The following is a 23,760-nucleotide window of genomic DNA, read 5'->3' on the forward strand; positions in this document are numbered from 1 at the left end:
TAGGACTCTTTTTGCATGAACCGTCCACATAAAATGTCACCTCAGCATCATCCAAGGGCATATCAGTGAGGTCTTGTCTGGGCAAAGTTATTTGCTCAATTTCCTGCAGGCAACTGTGCGGTGTGCCATCCACAGGAGTTGGAAGTAACGTTGATGGATTTAATGTTGTACAATGTTCAATTACCATATGAGGTTGGCTCAGCAGTATGGTCATACATGAAAGATGTCTAGCAGGAGATAGATATGCTATTTTCTCTTGCAGTAAAATTATCGTGACTGCATGAGGCACTCTCAATGTGAGAGGGTGGAACAACACCACTGAGGCCGAAGCCTGTACTGCCATTGCAGCTGCGACTACTGCTTGCACACAGTGAGGCAATGATCGTGCCACTGGATCTAACTGTGATGAATAGTAAGCTATGGGGAGTTGCTTATCCCCATGCTGTTGCATCAAAACTGACGTCATGTATCCCTGTTTACAATCTACGGTCTGAAAAAATCGTTTGTGGTAATTTGGAAGTCATAAAACTAATGATGAAGCTATCAATTGTTTTAGTCTGCAGAAAGCTGTTTCTGCTTCAGGTGTCCATTGTAATACATCTTGTGCTGCCATTGGTGTTTTATATATTAAATCAGCCAATGGAGCAGATTCTAAAGCATAGTTTGATATCCAGCTTTGACAAAAATTAGTCGTTCCCAAGAAGGACATCATTTCCTTCTTGGTTGCTGGTTTGGGTGCCTGTAAAATCGCTGTTTTTCTATCTTCATCTAGTATTTTACCTTTTTTGGATATTACATATCCTAGGTATCTAACCTGTTTTCTCCAAAGTTGTAACTTACTTTTGTTTACTTTGTGTCCTTGTGCTGCTAAAAATTTCAATAATGCTATTGTATCTTCCCTGCATTGCTGCTGGGTGGGGGCTGCTAGCAGGATGTCATCTACATAAAGTAGAATCTGACTACCTCCTGGTGGAGTAAACCCTGCCAGGTTGCTTGCCATTTCTTGTGCAAATATCGTTGGACTTTCACAATATCCCTGCGGTAGTCGAGTATAGGTATATCTTTTACCCTGAAATGTAAATGCAAACCAATACTGGCTATCAGGATGTATAGGTATTGAAAAGAAAGCATTGCTTATATCTACCACAGTAAAATATTTTTGTTGTGGTTTCAAATCATTCAACAAGGTGTGTGGATCTGGCACCGTAGGTGCTCTGGGTATTATTGCATTGTTTACAGATTGTAAATCCTGTACCATCCGCCATTCCCCGTTTGCTTTTTTAACAGGAAATAGAGGGGTGTTACATGGTGAATCAAGAGATTCTACCAGTACTCCTTCCTTGAGTAATGCTGCTATTATAGGCTTGATTCCTTGCTCTGCATCTTTCCTCAAGGGTATTGTCTTTTGTGGTCTAAATGCTGATTTTGGTGTAATAGTTACTGGTCCTGCTGTTTGAATAGGTCCTACATCTGATTTACCTGTTGACCAAATAATATCTGGTATATCACACAAGGCTTTTTCTTCTTCTTCTAATAAGAATGCTAATCAGCTGTCTTCACTAGTTTGTAAGTGTACAGCTGGATGTGTCTGTGTTAGCCAATTCAATTTCTGTTTTTGTATTCCCTGTTCTGATAATTTTAAATCAGTTTGTTTTTCCCATCTTGTTACCTTTTTTCGTAAGTCTGCCCATCTCACATCCTTATTCTTTGTCAAGCTGACATGTGGTAGTCTATTAGATTTGTATAGTGTCATGAATTCCTGAGGTAATGAACAGCTTACCACACTGTTTCTCTCAGTATCCCAATACAAGGTTTGTAATACTAATCTGTTAGCAGGATTTTTGAACAACTCTTGCTCATATTCTTTATCAGGTCCTGGCATGCTACAGTAGTATAGAGTACAATGTAACAAATGCTGTTGGTCAGTGTCAAGGGAGGGGGGCCTTACTGATGGCTACATTCATCAGTTCTTCGGTTACTGCCCCTGGACCAGTCGTAACTAGGTCCTGGCTGTACCAGTAAAAAGTTTCACCCTCCGGTCGCACCACAAAAGTATCCATTTGTCTTTGTGCTTCCATACTCTGCATAGTGGGAACTACTGTTATGCCAAATATCTGCATACGATCTCTTCCCAGTAAGTTTACTGGACATTTTGCAGAAACTACAATTTTACTTTTCTGAGTCATACCTGAAACAGGGTTAGTTATTGCTATATCATGGGAGAGTGGCTCCCTATATAGCTGTCCATTTGCTGCTTTCACTAATATATAGTCAGGTGATTCAGAATATTCTGGTAACTTTGAAGGGTGTATCAAAGTTTTTGACGCTCCTGAGTCACACAAGAATTTCACTTCCCTTCCTTCCACCAGAAGTGTAACTTCCGGTTTTGTGTCTGCCAAATAGAGCTCCAAGCTCAGTAATGCCAAATCTAAAATTTTACTTTCTTCATCCTTTACATCTGCTTGCACTTCCTCTGTTCCTTCCACTACATTTACGCCTTTTGTTTGTTTTTTTCCTGATGATTTCTGATTTTCATCACTATCATATAGTCAGTCCTCATCACCTTTATTTTCTGTAGTCACCTTTTTATTTAGCCTGCAATCCCTTGCTAAATGTCCTTTCTTACCGCACTTAAAGCACTCACCTTTCTTTTTTCTCTCTTCAAAATCTTCTGACCTTTCGTCAGATTGTCTATTTCCCTTGGTATTTTTCTTACCCTTTTTACCTGACTGTACTACAAAGACCTCAGCTCTGTCTTCAGCTGTGAAGACCTGTGTCTTCTTTTTTTTTTTACTATTAAAGTGTCTTTTAGCATGTCTGGCATATTCAAGTAAGGCTTGTAGCCTAGTTGTTCGATGATCTATCATATGCTTTGTAATAAAGCTACTGATAGGTGCAATGCAACCTTTCAAAAACGCATTTTTCAGTTGCTGTTCATACGAGGTATCATGTGTCTGATTTTCAGGAATAGCCATACCACTATGGTTATTGAAACATTCCAATAATCTACCATAGTACCCATCTACAGTTTCATTCTCTTGCTGTATGCATTGATTAATGCAAGTCCAATCAGCTCTAGGTTTCCATTTTTCAGAAATTCGGTCTGTAAGACCTTTCACTCTGTTGTCTAATTCTGCATCACTATGTGGGAGTGGTTTAAGCTCTGCATTACGAGGATTCCAGGTGCCACAAATCATGTGCCAGTCGGGACCCACAATCTGTCTAACTACCTTTTCTACTTCTTCCCCATTCAAGTGGCAACTTAGTCTAATCCCTTGTAAATCTTGTAAAAACTTTGTGTAATTAACTTTTGGATGAGGGATTCCCTCTGTAGATTTCCGAATATCTTCCAGTGTCCATGGTCTATATACTAGAAGAGTTGGGTCCTGCCCTTCCTGTCCTGCCTGAGGATCTGGTACCTCGATTAGTGAACAGATTTCTTCCTCACTCTCTTCTAGTGTGTTTCTCCCTATTTGATATAAGTCTGTGTCCCCAAGTGTTTTACGTGTCCGGGACCTAGTTTCAATAGGATCTCTAACAAATGGTTTTAGTGCTCTTGTAACTTCAGGATAACATGGAGGTGGACCAGCTTGTCCTCCTGCTTCATATCCTGAAAAAGGCATTGGAGGGGTGGAGGGGAGGGCCGCCGCTATTACTGTATTATTATCCTCTTTGTCTAAAAATAATGTTTTGCATTTTTAGTTTTCTGTTCCTTCGGTTTACTTCCTCAATCCACCTGTGTGCCTGAGGAATGCCTAATCGCTGTTGTTTTTTTGCCTGACCTTCTGCGTCAGATTTAAGCTGTTTTAAAAGTTTAACTAATGAAATCTTGTTTAATTTACCATCAAATCCATATTTATTAACCCATTTTGTATAGTACCTTACATTATCAGTCCGTTGTAATTGCATATATTTTGCGTCATCAGTTAGGGGCGGTTCTCGCGATTTTTTAGTGCAATGATTTTCCATTCTAAAAGAAAATGTTACGTAACCCTTTTCACCACGTGGTATTTCAGTTCCTTACACAGTTTATCTAGAATAACTGCCTACCTTATTCTGTTTCCCTGATCTCTGACAAAATATACAGTAATTTCCTTTTGTCCCTGATCTGTATAACAAATCTCTGACAATGACATTTACTGTAACCTAGTCCCTGATCTAAAACAGAAAAAAGGCAAATATCTTCCTACCTGAGCCTCCTGGCCGACCAGTTCGAGACCGCTCTTCGTCACAGATCAGAAAGTGGCCAGCCTCTCAAAACGACAATTCAGTCGGAGGTCTTTGTGTTTCAAAAAGAACCATTTCGGTAACTTCTCCTGCGCAGTATTCGACCACCGATACACTCTGATCTGCAGCTTACCAAGGGAATTCCAGTTCAAGGAGGACCAAACTGTTAAATAAAACAAATTATAACAACACAGGAGGCTCAGATGCAAAAGTTTACTAGTGTACACCAGGAGGCAAAAAAAACATACAAGTACAGAGTTTTGTCTGACATGATGCAGGAAATACACAATTTTATATAGTCTTACATTCAAGCTGCCCACCTTACTGACGTGGTTAGTCACAGGGCACCTACATCACTATGGTCTACAATATTCTATTCATAAGAAAAAGCTGATGTTATACATTTTAAAAGTTTTCCCATGGGAATAATACAGCCTTGCAAAGCACCTGGTTAGTTATAATGTCTTTCTGTAAAATGTTACTCCTTCAAGGTTTCAGGCCTGCTCGAATACAATAGTTGGTTCAGTCTTGTAATATACTTCTTTGTTCTTCTTGCAACTTTACTTTAGCAGCTGTGTCTTATCTTTGATAACATTCACAAGGCCAATTATCTCAGAGGAAGGAAGAAGAATTTTCAGTGCTTTATACATTTAATTTCCTGACCCAGCAGATAATCATTAGTGAAAAACATAAGCTTGCTGAGCTGGCTACTGCCAGGGTCAGAGTTCAAATACACTGCAGCTCCAAAGCTTCAAGCAATTACATGTAAAATCATTCTTATTGCCATATTGTAAATAGAATAAAATGCATTATATACTATTTGCTTTTAAACTAGCACTTTATACATGTTCAAATACATATTTTTTTAACAGTTGGTAAGTTCTTCACTGAGAGAACCTAAGATGGGGATGGGGACGGGATATGGATGTCCAGTGAGATAAATGTATGGTCTGACCTTACCAATGAGGGGCATACCTCTGGTGTGGAACATGGAGTCCCCATGCTGGTGATGATCAGGTCCAATATGTTTTCCCCTCTTGTGGGTGTGGTGACCAGTTGTGACATAGCATTTGGGTTTAGAAATTCTAGCAACCGTTAGGTGAGGGTGTTGTGGCTTGAGTTGTATTCCCAGTCAATGTTTCTGTAGTTGAAGTCACCCCATATAATGGTGTTTGTAGAGACCGTCATATCCTCCAGTGTTCCCAGGAAAGCTGAGTGGGGTTCCTGAGTTTGGGAGGGTGGTCTGTAGCAGGCTACAAACTGAAAAGCAGTTGTGTCCACTGTTAGTTGCACATGTATGGTCTCTGATGCTTCCTGCAGTGCTACTAACCTGGAGGTGTGTGTATCTGTGATGTATACGGATACTCCCCTTAAATTTGTTGGTTGGTCCGAGTCTTGTGGCCGAAAAGCATGGTATGAAGTATAACCTGGTAGTGCTGGTGTGCATTTGGGAGCCTGAATCAGGTGTCTGTTACTGCACAGATATCGACATTTTCCATACTGAGGAGAGTCTTGAGTGCATGCATTCTGGGGTCGAGACATCTGGTGTTGAGCAGCATTACCCGTACTTTCTTTTACCTTGTATTGTCGATGGAGGTGGGTTTGTCATTTGAGCCTTGCCCAAAAAGGCACTGTGGAGGTGGGAACAGCCTTAGCCAGTATTCAAAAGTCCAGGGGTGACAGGTGCAAGCTGTCCATAGCAAAGCTACATGGCATGTTGAGCATGTCATCCCAGGCTGACAGACATTGGGTCCCCTTTGAATGACACCAATATGTTAGTCAACTGTTACAATTGATCAGCTTGTCTGTATACTGTGCCATCATTCTTGGTGAGGGTTAGATGCTACACAAGGTCAGGGTCATACTGCCCTGCGTTACATCATCAGAGAGCTCGTCTATGTCTCTTGTCATGTAGTCCAGAGAGGAATGTATGAGGTAATGCACACCAGCATGGACAATGATGGAGCCATATTTGTACTTGCTTTGGAGTGACCTGAGTGCATGTTTAATGTGTCAGAACCTGCCACCCGACAGACAGCTCAAAGTGTCCTCCTTGTTCAGCCTGGTGAGTGTGATGTCAGTGTGTCTGACAATAAAGTCATCTATTACAAGTGTATTAGGTGTGTTGTTTAGCCCTAAGGGCAGTGACTGTTTCACACTGACTTTGTGAACCATGTGATATGTGGGTAATGTCGTGGGGTAGCAGTTGTCTGGGTGTCTGCTTAGGAGATCTCTGCTGCTTAGGCAGATATTATTTAGAGCCTCTGAGTATGTATTTGTGTGGTAATGTATTTTGTTTGCTGTCGCTATAGGTCTATGTGAGACTGGATTTGTGGTGTGTGTGGTTACCTTCACCACCTGATAGACTGTGCCGGTCATGAGTCGAGGGAGCTCAGCCTCCCGTTTGTCTATATAGTTGCATTTCCCACATATATCTGAGTTTGTTGGGAGGAGGTGAGGGCTGTCTGTGTACATAAGGCAGTTGTAACATTGCATCAAAAGTCCCATAATTACAAGCTGGACTGGAGAGTACACACGAAACCAACCGTTGGACATGCCAGGATATTATGATGACATACTCTCTGTTGACTGATCAAAAGGGATCAGTTAGGGTGCTAAGTGTGTAAAAGAGTATAACAGGGGTTTAATGCTCTGGTTTGTTGGTGTTTTGGAAAGATTATCTTTGAAGGAGTCCAGACAGAACCATGTCACTTCCTTCAGCTATGTCATACACAGCAATGTACACATATATGTCCTGAGTCAGGGCCAACTGTACCTGACTGACAATGCCGACATCCTGTCAGACAGGCCCATACATACATACCCACCTGCCACTAACAAATGTCCCTATCATCAAACCAGGAGATATCACATGTATAATGGGTAAACAGCTCCTTCCAAAACCGAAAACATGGCATCATTTGGATGACATTGTTTCCCTATACGTGTCATAAGTGAACTACAGAACCAACAGACCCTGCCTCTGAACAGTCTGTTGAGCATCACCCTCTCTACAGGATCTGAAACTGTTGAATGTGTTACAGCAACATATGGCACACCCCACAAGTGTTGGAGCACAACAGACCATGGGAACTATAGTCCTATAAGCCTATAATGTCTGATCTGCAAGGTCGTTGAGTCCATCATGATTGAAGTCATAAACAGAGCTATTGGAAGCTGACAAACACACAGCCCTACCAACTGTTGTATGATCATGGGCAGATCATGGTTCCCAAACCTACTAGACTGTTTGCAAGGCAGCCACCCAGAACACACATCACTGAAGGGAGCTACACACGTCCCACATAGACTCTGAATAGCCCTTTATCAACATCACAGACACATGTTGTATCCACAAAATCAACAACCTGCGCATAAATATGTATTGTCATATGAAGGAATGGCAATTTGTCTACAGAGAGATCACATAAGCTAAGAATTGTGGAGTCCTGTTCAAGCTGTTAACACCTGCTGACCCACATGGTTCATTCCTGGGATTGCATAAAACAAAGTGCACACACATTACCATGTCCAGTCTGATGATGTCAGTATCCTACAAATATAGCAGGAGAAAATAAAACACCCATAAAAGCATATAGCATGTCGTGTTAATGTAGTATCATAACATAGTTAGGTAGGGGTTTTAATCCTGCAATTATTGTGTGGTGTGTGTGTGTGTGTGTGTGTGTGTGTGTGTGTGTGTGTGTGTGTGTGTGTGTGTGTGTGTGTCCTTTTTTGGAGACTAGGAAAACACATTAAAAGAGGTAGATTCTTCTTTGGCAAGTCTGATGATGTCAGTATCCCACAAATATAGCAGTGGAGATGAAAACTCACAGTAAAGCATATAGTGCGTCATGTTAATGTGTATCTCTGTATTATCATAACATAGTTAGGTAGGGGTTTGAATCCTGCAATTGCTAAGTGTGTGTGTGTATGGGGGGGGGGGGGCGTGTATGTGTGTGTGTGATTTCCTTTGAGAGGAGTTCCCTTTTTGGAGCCTGGGAAAACACATTCAAAGAGGTAATCTCCTCTTTGGCAAGTCTGATGATGTCAGTATCCCACAAATAAAGCAGTGGAGATGGAAACTCACAGTAAATCATAAAGCCCATCGTGTTAATGTGGATCTCTCTAGTATCATAACATAATTAGGTAAGGGTTTGAATCCTGCAATTGCTGAGTGTGTGTGTGTGTGTGTGTGTGTGTGTGTGTGTGTGTGTGTGTGTGTGTGTGTGTGTGTGTGTGTGACACTGTCGGTCACCGTATTGCGGGTTTTGCTTTTATAACTGTTTGACATATCAGTAAAACAACAGTATGTCCCTTGCTCTATGCACATGTTCAGATGCTAATTTATCAGACACATAAATATCTCTCCATATGTGTGTGCCATACACACACAGGGTCCACACTGTTGTAAGTCCATACACCTCACAGATGACCTGTTGGGCCTTGCTACAACATGGACAGTTGTCATATGTGTGCATTCATTAATAGTACATGGAGTATATATAGCTGCAAATGCTAACATTACTATACTAGACTGGTACAGCAGTTGCCAATGCTAAGCTACAAATTATGTTACTATCATGCATGTCTTACTCTGTCACATCCAAGTTTATATAGGTGTTTGCACTACTCCCCCACACTGCCATTATATGCATTACTGTACAAACCATAGATAACATGTTCAGATGTTCGACATATAATGCTGAGATACATATGTCAACGTTATGTCCAACTGCACACAGCTACACACTAATTTGCCCATGGCAGTAGTTATGCATGGCATCACTGCATACATACCTACTGCTGCCACTTATGCATGTTTCTGAGTATGTACAGTACTATTCATAAACATCTACTACTTGCCGGTAACTACAAATCTGTTACATACCTGTTATTCACTGTCAGGTCTGTCTGTGTATGCTTTTCAAAGTTTTTTTTTTATTTATTAAGTAAAGTTTTTTTTACTTAGTTGTTATTATTGGTTATTAATTATTTTTTTTTCTTAATTAATATATTTAGGTTTTAAATAAGTAAATATATTATTTACTTAAGTAAAGATGTCTTTATTAAGTAATAAAGTTTGTCACTAGTTGCTGACATGTGCAATGTAATGATTGCATGTAGGTATAGCAAGTGCAGTCTGCTTTTATAGGTATCTGCGCATGTGCATGTGATGCCCTCTGCACCAATTGGTGCCCAGCATTTGGTAAATGCATACAGCCTGCTGTGTGGTAATTGCAGTACTCACTGTCATAGCAACCCAATGCTATAAATTGCTAAGGTATGTAGGTGTAGCCCTTTCAGAGTTCCAGAGAGGGGTTCCATGCTTGTTTGCTGTGGACACTGTTGTGTAAGTCAGAAGGTTGGTAAACTTCTTATATCTGAAGCTAGACGTGTAGACAGTGATGTACATGTTGTACTCAGACCTGACTTTTGCCACTTGCAGTACAGAGCTATCAGTGTAGAGTTTAACTCACCGCTACTAATGCTTACACAACATTTATGTGACTATGTAGTTTTTTTTCTACTCATATAATTAACTGCCATACCAAACATAGTTATTGAGAAGTATTCCTTTGGCACATGAACTGTTTGTGAACTGTTATACTGTGCATATTAATGTACTCATTTCTGCAGGGTTTGTGGTTTTATTGTTGACAATAGCACAGGGTTCACAGGACAACTGGACAATTCCAGTACTGTGTATGCCTACCTTCATCCTTGGTAGACCCTAAACACACAAGTGTATTTAAAGTGTGTGCTGACATACAAAGAGCATTATGTATTATTGTGTGAATGTTATCTTACTGGACTTAAAGGATTGGTGTGTACCTGTTAGTTTATGAAGGCAGGTGGTCTGTCTGCATAGTTCCCAACTGTGAACCTATCCAGATGGTAGTCAAATGTTACACCATTATTCTTTGTCTGTGCAACCCACAGGTGTTTTCATCACTAGTACAATGGCATTGTTACAGTCAGTTGCTAGCAGTACATGGCTACATCCTTTGGTATTTCTGTGTTGTACTCCTACATAAGGATATGCTTGTGGAAGTCCTACAAAAGCTATTTGCAGAGTGTGTAACAGCAGGATAGCTGCTATGCCTGTGAGTTTGTGCCTCTGCCAGGCCTATAAAACACTCAGATACATCTTTGCATGGAGTCAGGGATAGGTAGTTAAAAGTGAAGTACATCTTACACATAATAGAGGCAGTAAGTGTAGACTTGTGTGAAGCAGTGCATATGGATTTGTACTCTTTTTATGAAGTACAAGCGGTGTCTACTGTAATTATTGTCAGTATTCATTGTGTAATACCCCACCTTTCTGACTGACATCAGTACTTTTCAGAGGGATTCAGAGGGACACAGCTTAAATATGTTTCACAATCAGGGACATCCTTGTAAAGTAGTCACAGTTAGGTAGTATGGCCTCTGCCCTAATCAGATTTGCCACTGTTTGTCCTGCTATGATACTCTGTGGGGGTTGTAAAGTGCCTCTGTAACATTATTTGCTGCTAGAATGGCTGCTTCTCATATCACACTCATGTAATGCATTCCACAACAATTACTGGCAAAGATCCACACAACAAGCTTTGTGTTATGGCCTTCCTATTTTTCCCTAACATTCAGTCATTGTAATGCATGATATATTTATTTGAGCACCAGGTTATTGTATAACTGCTGTGGCTTAGTGATAATTCATGCAGTCTATTGTGTTAATGGTCTGGGGTTTGAGACTGGCAGATGTAGTTTATTTTGCTGCTGAGCAGAACGAGGGCCCTGACATAGAGTGACTAAGGCACTTTTAAGCAGTTGTAAGTAGGCTTGCGCGGGTTTGCACGATGCTTAGCAATACTAAGCTAAGTGCACACATGCGTACACTCGCTTAATCCCGCTTACTACTGCTTAAAAGTGCTTACTCCCGCTAACCCCCACACTAATTTCTTTGAAATAAAAGAAAATGGGGAGATAGGAAAGTGGTGAAAAAGGGGGCATGAAGAGGGAAAGACAGTAGGAAAACAAGCTCGGGATGTGCAGGACGGGTGTACGGAAGGTCCATAGCTGCCCATTTCTTTACCAGCAACAGCTGTGCATATGCAATAAATTTGGAGTGAAATTTGAAACCTTCCACCCGTGGAAGAGGGGTGAGGACAACAAAATATGTTGTACTGCCAATTATAATTATCAGTTTACATGTCAAGCGGGCATGTGTGCGAAATGGGCAGCTATGTATGGGGCGTAATTTTTTTGTGGGTACAGCTTGCCCCTTTTTTTCTTTTTTTTTCAGGTGAGAGTGGAAAGTGAGGTAGAGGAAGTAGGTATATTTGGGGAGGTATGTTAGGGAGTTAAACAGACAAGACAAACAAGACGCATACAGGGGCGGAGTATGACACGTGGGGTGGGTGAACACAATTGACGGGAATAGATGTTTGGAAATCGCAAGCCCATGAGCCCACAGATGGTAACAGTGGAACTGAGATCCCCACCCATGGGCAGTCACCACTGCACCTTCACTGCCCCGAGGGTGGCTGTGCTGGGGGCTGTGTAGGTTGGGCAGGCTCACCCATGAGATGCGCCATTCTCACCTTGAGCTGGCATAGGGGATCAGTGACTGAACGCTGGATCTCCCTACGCACCACAACCCGGACCCTTCGAAGGGTGACAGGTGGCCCTTCTCCACCCATGCTTGCCCCATCCCCTGCAGCGCTTCCACCCAAAGGTGGCACAGGACCAATGGAGGAGGGGAGCCCGGGCTGAGCACCGGACCTGCTGGTGCCAGGTGCACTCGCCAGCTGAGAAGGGACAGGTGGGTCCGCTGGGATCGGCCTTCCCATGCGTTCTGTGATTAGGTGTGTTTAATTACAACATAAACAACAGCATTCCAAATTAGTTGTAACAGCATGCAGTAATATTCCCATTACCCCAACACACCAAGGTTCCAACAGTTAAACAGCAAGCATAATGCATGCATATATTGAATGACAGTGGACATTCCAAAAGCATGCAGGGATGATTGGTGGCAACAGGCCACCATGATTGTGGTGTTTGAACAGGGCACGTGCATCAAAGTGAATGCAGATATTTATAGAACAATAGGACAGATGTCCCAAAAAATGTTTTGAGATTACACATACCCATTGAGTTGTGGAATTGCATTGTTTATGCACATACAGTAGGCTGTAGAAAGAAACCTCAATTGACATCTTATAAGTACTTTTAGTCTACACTACATTCCTATTGACTGCAGGTGTATATCCCCTACATGTATTATTACACTTGGCAGCATGCATTAAGTTGTGTAATGGGTTTGGCTAGTTCATTATATACCTGACCTATATCTGACATACTAACTGTCCAGGATGCAGATGTTACTACTACATATTTATTGATTGTATTTATATTTCTTTATCTACATATCTGGATGTGTTCACATGACATTTACAGTTAGATTTGTACAGAACCCTGCATGTCATATAGCACACTCACATTTCTAGGGATCTAATTAGCAAGCTACTCGTGTGCCAGATTTACTTATGCATGCCAGCCAGTAACTGACTGTTGAGGACTGTATATATGCTTCACAGCTACTAGCACTTCCATCAACCACTTTAGATGGGACTGCCCAACTTTGGGTTGCCAGTACTTATTAAAACAGTACTATTTGTATAATGCAAGGGTACAACAACATTTCAAAGTAAGTGACACAGACACAGTCCAGGTTTTATACCTTTATTAATTACATTACACACATTTCCACAGGCTCTCTTCTTTATTTGATATTACGGTGCATATGGAAGACATATTCAAGACATATTATACCTTTATTAATAGGTTAGAACACTCTTTTTCAGGCTCACTCACTTATTTTATATGACAGTACCTGCAGAGATATTATTCCAGACATATGTTACCTTTCTTAATGGGTTACTACACTCTTTTCTGGCTCTCTGACTTATTTTATATAACAGTACATGCAGAGGACTTATTCAGGGCATTTTATGGCTGTATTATTGGGCTACAACACTTTCTTTCAGGCTCTCTCACCTATTTTATATAACAATACATGCAGAATAATCACTAACCTGCCTGGTGGTGCAGCCTTAGCAGCCTATCTGCATAGGCTTGCTGATTCGCAGCACGGACATCTGCAGCTGTGAAGTACATGAAGGGGTATTGAGACATACATATCCGTTATACAGAATCAATTAGCATTTCTTACATACTGCATTCCATGGCTACCTACTCAGTATTGGGGCATCTTGCATCCGACGGGCCTCCTGTAGCCATTGGTTCAGTAGGTCCTGCTTCCATCTCTTCACGTCTGCATGGTGATGACGGACCTGCTCACCAGTCCGAGGAACACCTGTGACACTGGTGAGGTCATGAGCTAACAGGTTCCAAGCCTCTGCCTTGTACTCCGTCCCTTGGAACTGGCCCTGCAGGAGTCTTGACTCATGACGGTGGACAAGGAGCCAAACCATGTATTTCGACTCCTCGATGCCCCAACGTTGCACTTGGAAGCATGTACCCTCTCCAGCACCAGCCATTCTAACTGCAGATGGGAGTTACAATCAGTTATGGTGAGTATTCCCGCCTATGGGGCTTAAATATGTTGCATTTCCCGCACTTTTTTGTGATCGGCCATTTTTGAAATTTTTATGCTGACTGCAGACCTGCTTAGTAATGGTTAATCTACCATTTATAAGTATATGTATGTTAACAGTGGCTGATTACCCTAAGCTGTCATGGCTTAGTGGTTCAGTACTTTGATTATGGTGCAGAGAGTCCTGGGTTCGAACCTTGTCATTGCATTTTATTTTGCTACTGTCCAGACAGACTAGGGGGTGTGGCTGTGTTTAGGCAACTTTGCTCTATGTTGCTCCACATTGCCCTATGGTGCGCTGGTTGGCACGGCGCGCACCTCAGCGCAAACCAATTGCGCTGGGTAAAGTGCTATTTAGCTATGGGCAACTCTATTGCGCTCTAAGTAAAGCGCTGCTTAACTACGGGCACCTATATTGTGCTGGGAAAAGCGCTGCTTACCTGCTGGAAATTATATATCAGGATCCTTTATAAATATATACTTTGTTCACTGATACATAGGCCATTTCACTGCTTTTTAGTAAAATGTTAATCATATATGTCAGGTATTATTTCATATGCTAATTTAAAACATAAATAGGAAGGGGAGTGGTGGGATTCGAACCATGAATGCCTCCGCTTTGTGCGAACGCTCTACCATTACGCTATTGCTATTTGGCACAATTTGCATAAACATTCCTTCTTATGCTCTTTCATGTTGGGATTGCTAACTGCAGCTAAGCAATGGGCACACCCGCGCACACATGTGCAAATATGGGCAGCTATATCGGGAATTAGAAGAAATAAAATTAAATGTTTTACTTTTCATAACTGTGCTAGGGGTTTACAATGTCAGGGAGTGTGGTGTTGGGTACATGGACATTTGAGCGGACTCGCTCTTGTGTGTTTACATTTTGCATTTCGGATATTTGCAGGGGGGTGGACATTTAGACTGCTCGGCAGTCGGACACGCCCCCTGCTTTCCTGCATGATCCGTGTTAGACTTGCAGTTGAGTCAGCATGCCCTCATGAATATTCATGGCACGCTGACATCATACCGTTCAACTGCAGCCTCCGAGTAAGACTTATTTAGTCTTACACGGAGGGTTTGTGAATCTGGGGGATTATGAACTTGCAAACACTGCACCATACCCACTTAGGTTCTCTAAAGGCCAGATCATGGCTCCTACACCTAGTATACTTCAAGCCAGTTAACAAGGGTATAGGTGATGGAGGGGAGGTCCAGACAGCCAAGCTATAGCTCACCAGAAATTCATACCGATCCCACATTCTGGTATTATACATAACCTCAACAGACTAACCATAAACGATTGTTAGATGTTGGATTGACAACTGACACACAGATGTAGGACACACAGTAACATTTGCAGCCTCCATGTACAATCCTATGCCAGTAACAAGTGATATTCACCTGCACTCAGTCCTGGGACCACTCCTGTTTGGCATATAGCTTTCTTAGGTACAAGCAAACACAGTAGGGATATGTCTGCCCATGTCTCATGAGAATGCATACTGTGGGCTATACTTTATTCTCCAGATGACACACACATCCTCCAAAAGGGTATCACAGAGACAGATACCTGGTATCAAACTTATGCTGTAAAGCTATAAGCCAAAGAAAGCAAAGTTATCCACTTTTAGAAAACAAAGTATCCCCAGAGTACAACATAGGTAGTAGCCCCCAAAATGTGGAGCAGGTACTAATGTATACATAGAGCCATGTGTTTAGTCATCTCTCCTTTGATAATCATATTACCAAAGGGTTTTGGAAATCCCTTTGTGGAGCACATAAGCAATAAAGTGTTTGCATGCAGATCCACAGAGGTTGTTGCACACCTATAATGATTACTCATCTTTGCCAGACTTTGCTTGCTTTGGAACAGGATTCAGTTATACCTCAAGCATAAACCCTCAGTCACACTCTTCAATAGAAACCGTGATGAGTGCATATGAAACAGAAGACGTAGCCCAGGGATCACTACAGTGGCTAAGCTTGTTAGTAGCATACAGAAGTGGAAAGTGCCAGCACGCTCTGGCAAAGATAACAGATGCGTTCATGGAGAAAGCAGAGTACCCACCTATGAAATAATTGAAGTCACATGTATGTATATGGCTTTGCCCCACTGCTACCTTACATGTGTAATGTACATACAGTTGTCATTGCGATATGTCATACACTAGAAAAATTAAAACAAACTGCACATTGACCAACAGTGTCACACACTCTCACCAAGTGCAAGATTCAAACTCCTTCTTAAGTACATTAAGATACTACAGCAGTATGTATTTACATGACACACTGCACACATTACTGGAATTCTATCTTTCTACAGGTATATTTGTAGGATGGTGACATCATCAGATTTGTTTAAGATGAGTATACCACTGTTAAGGGGTGTGAGTATTCTCTGAAAAGGTTGCTTTTCCCCAGGAAGAGACACACACACACACACACACAGTTGGCAAGTGCAGAATTCAAACCCCTACCTAACTACATTATAATACTATTACAGTATGCATTTACACAATGCACTATACACATTACTAGGATTTCTTTTTTCCACAGGTATATTTGTAGGATGGTGACATCATCAGACTTGACAAAGATGAGTATACCACTTTTAAGGGGTGTGAGTAGTCTCCAAAAAGGTTACACTTCCCCAGGGAGAAACACACACTCATACAGTTGGCAAATGCAGGTTTTGAACCCCTACCTAACAACACTATAGCAGCATGCATTTGCACAACATGCTATACACATTGCTGGGATATCAGTATACCACTTTTAAGGGGTGTGAGTAGTCTCCAAAAAGGCTGCTCTCTCCCCAAGGAGAGGCAGACAGACACAAACACACACACACACACACACACACACACACACACACACACACACACACACACACACACACACACACACACACACACACACACACACACATAGTTGGCAAGTGTGGGGTTCTTAATCCAAACTAAGTATGTCTTTACACTTCAGCAAGCAATATAGAGTTACAGGGTGCAATACAGACATTACTTGCTGACAGTTTGCCCAAAGTTTTTTTCACATTTGCTAACCTCAGCAGGCTTATCATACTAGGTGTAGCCTGAGTGCATTGTATGCATAGGCCATGACCATATCATACTTGGGTTGATGCACCACATGCTGGCACACACAGGGTCAAACTTGTGGCTAAGCTCTGTCAACCCAGTACTGGACAATACAGTCAGGAGGGGTAGGGTCATACAACCACAACACCAACTGTCTCACATAGAGCTGCAATATATGCACCAGCAAAACACACACATAAATACACATTACCATACTCGGAGAATACAAATATTAATCTGAAAAAGAGAGAGTGTCCTCCTAAGCAGACAAGCAAGCAACATGCACCTTCAAGCACACGCCAGAAAACACATAATACACCAAAGCAGTGTGCCTCACAACAGGCCCTAAGGCAAAACAACATACCAAACACAGAAGTAATAGGTGACTTCATAGTCAGGCACACAGATGTTCCACTCACTCGGCTGGACAAGGGGAAGGTTACTGTCAGTTGTCTGTCAGGTGCTATTATCCACCACATAACACAAGCACTTATGTCACTCCAGAACAGGTACATATATGACGTGTTCTTTGTACATGTCAGTGTGAATGATCTGAGACATACCTCCCAGGCCAACATGACAAGAGATATATAGTAGCTGTATGATCATGTAGCCCAGGCTGGTATGACCCTGACCTTGAGTAGCATCTTACCTTCACCTACATGATACTGCAATATAACAGAACAATGATAAACTTCAACAATTGGCTGAGCTTCTGGTGTCATTCAAAGGGGATCCAGTCTCTGTCTGCCTGTGATGACATGATAGACAAGCCTCGTTGTTTCACTACAGATGGTTTGCACCTGTCGCCCCTATGCTTCTGAATACTGGCCAAGGCTCTTGCTGTCCCCATATTACCTTTTTTAGGCAAGGCTCAAAGGTACATAGGTTCATAGGTTCATAGGTAGGTACTAGGCTATCAGCCCTGGGGCCTATACAAGCCCAGCCAAAAAGGTACCATGGCTTTTGCCACCCAAGAAATTTATTTTCCTGTGCCACTGTCGAACAGAGACACAGAAGTGATCACCGGGGTGAATTTCCTATTTCCCATCCAATCATCAAGATTTTTCTTGAAGAGTGCTAATGAGGAGCTTTGTTTGATCTAGATAGGTAGTTTATTCTGAAGTATTGGGAAGTCTCTGGGACAGGAATCTAACCCTCTGACATGTTCTGTTTATTGTGGTGACAAGGTTTAGGGCCCTAGAGTGTGTAGCTCAGAGGGATTGGGATTTCTTTAAGTGGAGCATGTCCAACAGCTCTGTGTTTGACATAGCTTTGTATGTTAGGCAGAGATCACCTCTGAGTAGGTGATGTGTGACAGAGTAAAGCTGTAGTTTTTTGAGACGGTCTGTGTAGGGCATGAGTTTGAGGCCGGTAATCCTCTTTTTGAGGTATTTCTGCGGCCTTTCCAGTAGTTGTAGATGTCTTGTGAGGTACATACCAAAAGGGGCGTTGTACTCTATAATGGATCTAATGAGTGATGAGTAGAGGGGAACAATGACCTCTTTTTTCTGCATGAGAAACCTTTTGTGATGAGGTGTGCCGCATAGAAGGATTTCCTGACTACTGTGGCAATGTGATTATCAAAGGAGAGACTACTGTCCACCTGTGTCCCAAGGTCTCTTATCACACTTTTGGTGTTAAGTATACTACTGCCTATGTTGTAGTTCATGGGTACAGAGTTTTTACCAAAGGGGATGACAATGCACTTTTTGGCATTGAGCTTGAGGCCATGGCTTTGACACCAGGCATCTGTTTCAGTGAGGACCTTTTGTAGGATGTCCACATCATTAGACGTTTCGATTATGGCTCCTAGTTTGCAGTCATCTGCGAACTTCATTAGCCAAAGACATTCTGTGTTAGCCTGTACTTCAGGGAAGTTGATACCAAACAGGACAGGCACAGGACTGAACCCTGTGGTACTCCACTTGTCACTGGTCTGAAGTCGGATTTGGAGTCTGCTACTTTCACAGTGTGGGTTCTGTCAGTGAGCCATTTGGCAACCCATCTTGTGACATAGGGTTTTATACCTAGTTTTGTGAGTTTATCTATAATTCCAGAGTGGGGGATGGTGTTGAAAGCCTTGGCAAGATCTAGATAGGCTGTGTGAACCACCTTACCCTTGTCTATGGCTTTGGTGACTGATTCAAAGAAGTCTATCAGGTTTAGGAGACATGATCTGCCTTTTACAAACCCGAACTGGTTGTGGTCCAGAGTTTGGAGATTACCAATGTCTTTGTTTATAAGTTCCATGATGATATGTTCCATGGCCTTGCAGACCAGGCTCATCAGGCTAATGGGGCGCTAGTTCCTATGGTCCGTGGTGGCTCTCTCCTTATTTAGTGGGATAACCATCGCTGTGCACCAGTCAGCAGGCTCAAAGCCTGAGGTGAGGCTATTATTGAACATGGTACTTAGGTGTGGTGCCAGTTCATTCTGTAGTCCGTGTAGAACACAGCCAGGGATGTAGTCTGGTCCCATGGATGCTGTGTTCCTGGCTTTGGAGAGTGTGTTTTTTACCTGTGTAGCCATGATGACAGCAACTTTGTATTCTGCCGGTTTAGAGATGGGCTCTTTCATGGGTGAGAGGGGGGGTAAAGTTAGCAATTAACCTATCTGCCAGGATTTTGGCAATATCAGTTGGGTCTGTATATTTAGTGCCATTGTGCTGTAACTCAGAGCAGATCTGAGTGTTGCCATTGAGATTCTTGACATAGCTATAGAATGCTTTGTGGTTATCTTTAGAATCAGTGGCAATTTTGTTTTTGTAACTAGCTTTGGAGGATTTTATCAGGTATCGCAGCTTCTTAATGAGGCTGACCACGGACCTCCTCCACTCATGGAATTTTACCCTCTTTTGCAACAGTTTCTTTCTTCTATTGTACAGTTTGTTTATGACAGGGGGCCACCAGATTGGCTTCCTTTTTTTGGAGGATAGTGTCTTAGCTCTGTTTGGGCTAGCACAATCCATGCACTCATGTAAGTGCTTATAAAGTGCAATTGTGTAGGATTCAGTAGTCGTAACTGTATTGTCCATCTGCATGGGTGTCATGAAGTTCACCACTTCTGTCTTAAGAAGCATGAAATTGGCTTTGGAGAAATTTTTTAACATGGTTTCCTTAATGGGGGGTGGGGGTAGAATGTGGATATGTAGGGTAATTAGCATATGGTTGGATCGGACCAATGAGGCATTGACTTCAGGTGTGGAACACCAGTCACCAGTCACTCAGGACAAACCAAACCCTGTAACCAACACAAATAAAAAATGAATGGATGGTGCAAAAAGTGAACTAATAAACAAAGTACAAGCACCAAAAGTCTCAGCATCCCAAATAGCAGCACTTTAATCCAACACAGCAGCAACAATGGAGAATATTGATATCTGTGCAGTAACAGAAACCTAGTTCAAGCCTCCAGACAGCACACCAGCACTACCAGGATACTACTCATTCCATACCTTCCAGCATCAGAAACTGGATCATAGCACATAGGGCGGGGATGTATCCATATTCATCAAGGATACCTACACCTCTCTCTGCATCCTCTCTACAGGATATGTACCCATAGAATGTTGCACAGCAATGTTCTTCCCACTCCACAGGGGTGGGGCCACAAAAGACCCTTGACATTCATGCTCTATGAGCCTAATGAGTCTGATCTACAAGGCAATGGAGCCAATCACAATGGAAGTCAACAATAAAGACATTGGGAACCTTCACACAGTTGAGCACACCCAGCTTGGCTTCGTCAAATGACGATCACGCCTCCTGAACTTGGTGGATTTCTTTGAGACAGTTACCCAGGCTACAGATGATTGAAAGGAGCTCCATACAGCCTACCTATACCTCGCTAAGGCCTTTGACACCATTCCCCAGTCAGGTATCATAGATGAACTCACCAACCTGGGCATGGATCCATCCATCACAAGATGGATTTCAAACTGGCTCACAGATAGATCCCACAAATTAAGAGTTGCTGGCTACATGTCAGACTCTACACCAGTAACAACTGGTGTCCCCCAGGGTTCAGTCCTGGGGTCCCTCCTGTTTGGTATAGACTTCTCAAAAGTACATGCCAACACAGGAGGGTTGTGGTTGACTAATTTTGCTGGGAACTGTAAAGTGTTTGCCATAATAGATTCCCCGGATGACACAAATATTCTCCAGAAGGGACTCTATGAGACAGATGTGTGGTGTCAGAATCATGGACTCAAGCTCAATGTGAAAAAATGCATAGTAATCCCCTTTGGGGAAAACAAAGTGCCCACAAACTACCACATAGGTGTTACGCCCCAAAAACGGACAAGGTAATAAGGGATCTGGGGACACAAGTAGATATTCATCTTTCCTTTGACAACCATCATCTAATCAACAAAGGGTTTGCATCAGGATCAAAAGAGGTAGTGGTGGCCCTCTACTCTTATGTCATCAGACCCATCATTGAGTACAATGCACCATTTTGGATGTACTCGACTAAGCATATCCAGCAGCTGGAAAGAGCACAGAGGTACCTCACCAAGAGGATTACTGGCCTAAAACAGTTGTGTTATGCAACACAACTGGTAAAACTAAATCTGTTCTCCATTGCATTCCACCTACTCAGAGGCACACTCTGTCTAACATACAGAGCCATGTCCAACACAACTGTTGAACATGCTGCATCTATGGATAACACAGTTGAGTCGCACTACAAACTCCAGGGATATGAACCTCACCACAACAGTGAATACAACATGCTGGTGGGATAGAGTACCATCCCAGACACTTGCCTTACTATGGAACAGAGTCCCAATGTACATCAGACAGAGCCCCTCGCTGACACTCTTCAATAGGAACCTTGATGAGTGGATGGGAAACAGACAATTCACACCAGGCATCACATCAGCAGCACCACTATAAAGGAGCTTAGGGTACTGACTATTAGAACTGGGGCTTAGGAGACTACCCAATGGGGTGATGAAAGCTGCACAACTTGCCTAGGCTAATATATGCCTTTGTGAAGATAGTTTACTACATACCTATGAACCTGTGTGACAGGTACATGTCTACAGATAGCAGATGTGTACTTCATTGTACAGTAATGTTGTACAGCAGGCACATGCACCACATACACTGTAATGCTTACAAATACTGATGGCTATTATGTACATTGGGTGAGATGTGCACCTCATGTCTTTTGTGCCATTGGTATGTGTGCTGGGTGGAACAGTCTTGGATGGCTCCCCTGTCATGGTCACCCTCTTACTCACTTCTCTGCCCATCCATCTTTGGCTTATTATACTGTGTTCCCCCTACATATATATAGGTACATAGGCAGGTAATAGGCTGGTAGGTAATAGGCTATCTGCCTGAAGGCATATATTAGTATGGCCAGAGTGTGTAGCTATCACCACACATGGAATTAGTTCCCTAGGCCGCTGTGTAGTACAGTTGATGAAGTGATCTACGGTGTGACAGTTCAGTTTCACATACACTCATCAATGCTCCTCTGGAAGAGTGTCAGTGAGGGACTCAGCTTAATGTAGGTTAGGAGTCTGTTCCAAAGCAAGGGAAGTATGTGAGTTAGTAATGTATCCCTCAAACATGTTCTATTTATTGTTGTGATGATGATATCCCTAGAGCATGTGGCACAGTGAGCTTGGGTTTACTTCAGATAGAGCATGTACATCAGTTCTGCATTGGACATGGACCTGTCTGTTGGGCAGAGATCACCTGAGTAGACAGTATGCAACAGAGTACAAACTGAGTTAACTTCAGTCTTGTTGCATGGGGTAACTGTTTGAGGCCAGTAATCCTCTTGTTGAGGTACTTCAGTGGTCTTTACAGCTGTTGAAGGTGCCTAGTTAGATTCATCGCAAGTGTGCCGTGATACTCTCTGGATGGGTCTGATGACTGATGAGTAGAGGGAACCGCCTTTGATCTACATGCAAAGACCTTGGCAATTTGTGGGAACACATAGGATGATTTTCTGACCACTTTGTGAATGTGATTCTAGAAGTAGAGATGACTATCCACATGTGTCCATAGATCCCTTATTATTACTTTTTATTACCTCCATATTTAGGGTGTTGGCACCTATGTGGTATTTGTATGACTGTAGCTCGAGGCCATAATTTTGACACCACATCTGTCCGACTGAGACCCTTTTTAATGATGTCTCTGTTGTCCCAAACATCGATTATGACAACCTTTTTGCAGTCATCCACAAACTTTGCTAACCATAGCCCTCATGTGTTTGACTGTATTTCTGAAAAGTATACACCAGACAGGAGGAGTCCCAGGACTGAGCCATGGGGGACAGCAGTTGTTACCAGCTTACAGTCCAACAGGAAGACCACAATTCTTACCTTGTGGGATCTATCTGTGCTCCAGTTGGCAATCTATCAGATGACATACGTGTTTATGCACAGGTTGTTGATTTTGTGGATATGACATGTGTGTGGGATGTTGGAAAAGGGCTTTTGAAGGTCTATGTAGGCCATGTGGAGCTCATTTCATTGATGTATGTCCTGGGTAACAGCCTTGAAAACTGTCTAGCAGGTTTAGGAAACATGATCTGCCCCTGACCAAACCAAAAATTGGTAGGGTTGGGGGTTTGTGGGCTCCTAATAGCTCTGTTTATGAGTTCCATAATGATGGACTTCATGGCCTTGCAGATCAGGCTTATTAGGCTTATAAGACAATAGTTCACATGGTCTGTTGTGCACCAACACTTGTGGAGTGTGTCAAACATTGCTATAACCCATTCACCAGTTTCATATCTTGTACAGAGGGTGAGTCTTAATAGACTGTTCAGGTGCAGGGTCTGTTTGTTTTGGAGTTCACA

This window comes from Protopterus annectens, chromosome 4.part1 (assembly GCF_019279795.1).
Source record: "Protopterus annectens isolate FY-2018-M chromosome 4.part1, PAN1.0, whole genome shotgun sequence".
In the NCBI taxonomy this organism is placed as follows: domain Eukaryota; kingdom Metazoa; phylum Chordata; order Ceratodontiformes; family Protopteridae; genus Protopterus; species Protopterus annectens.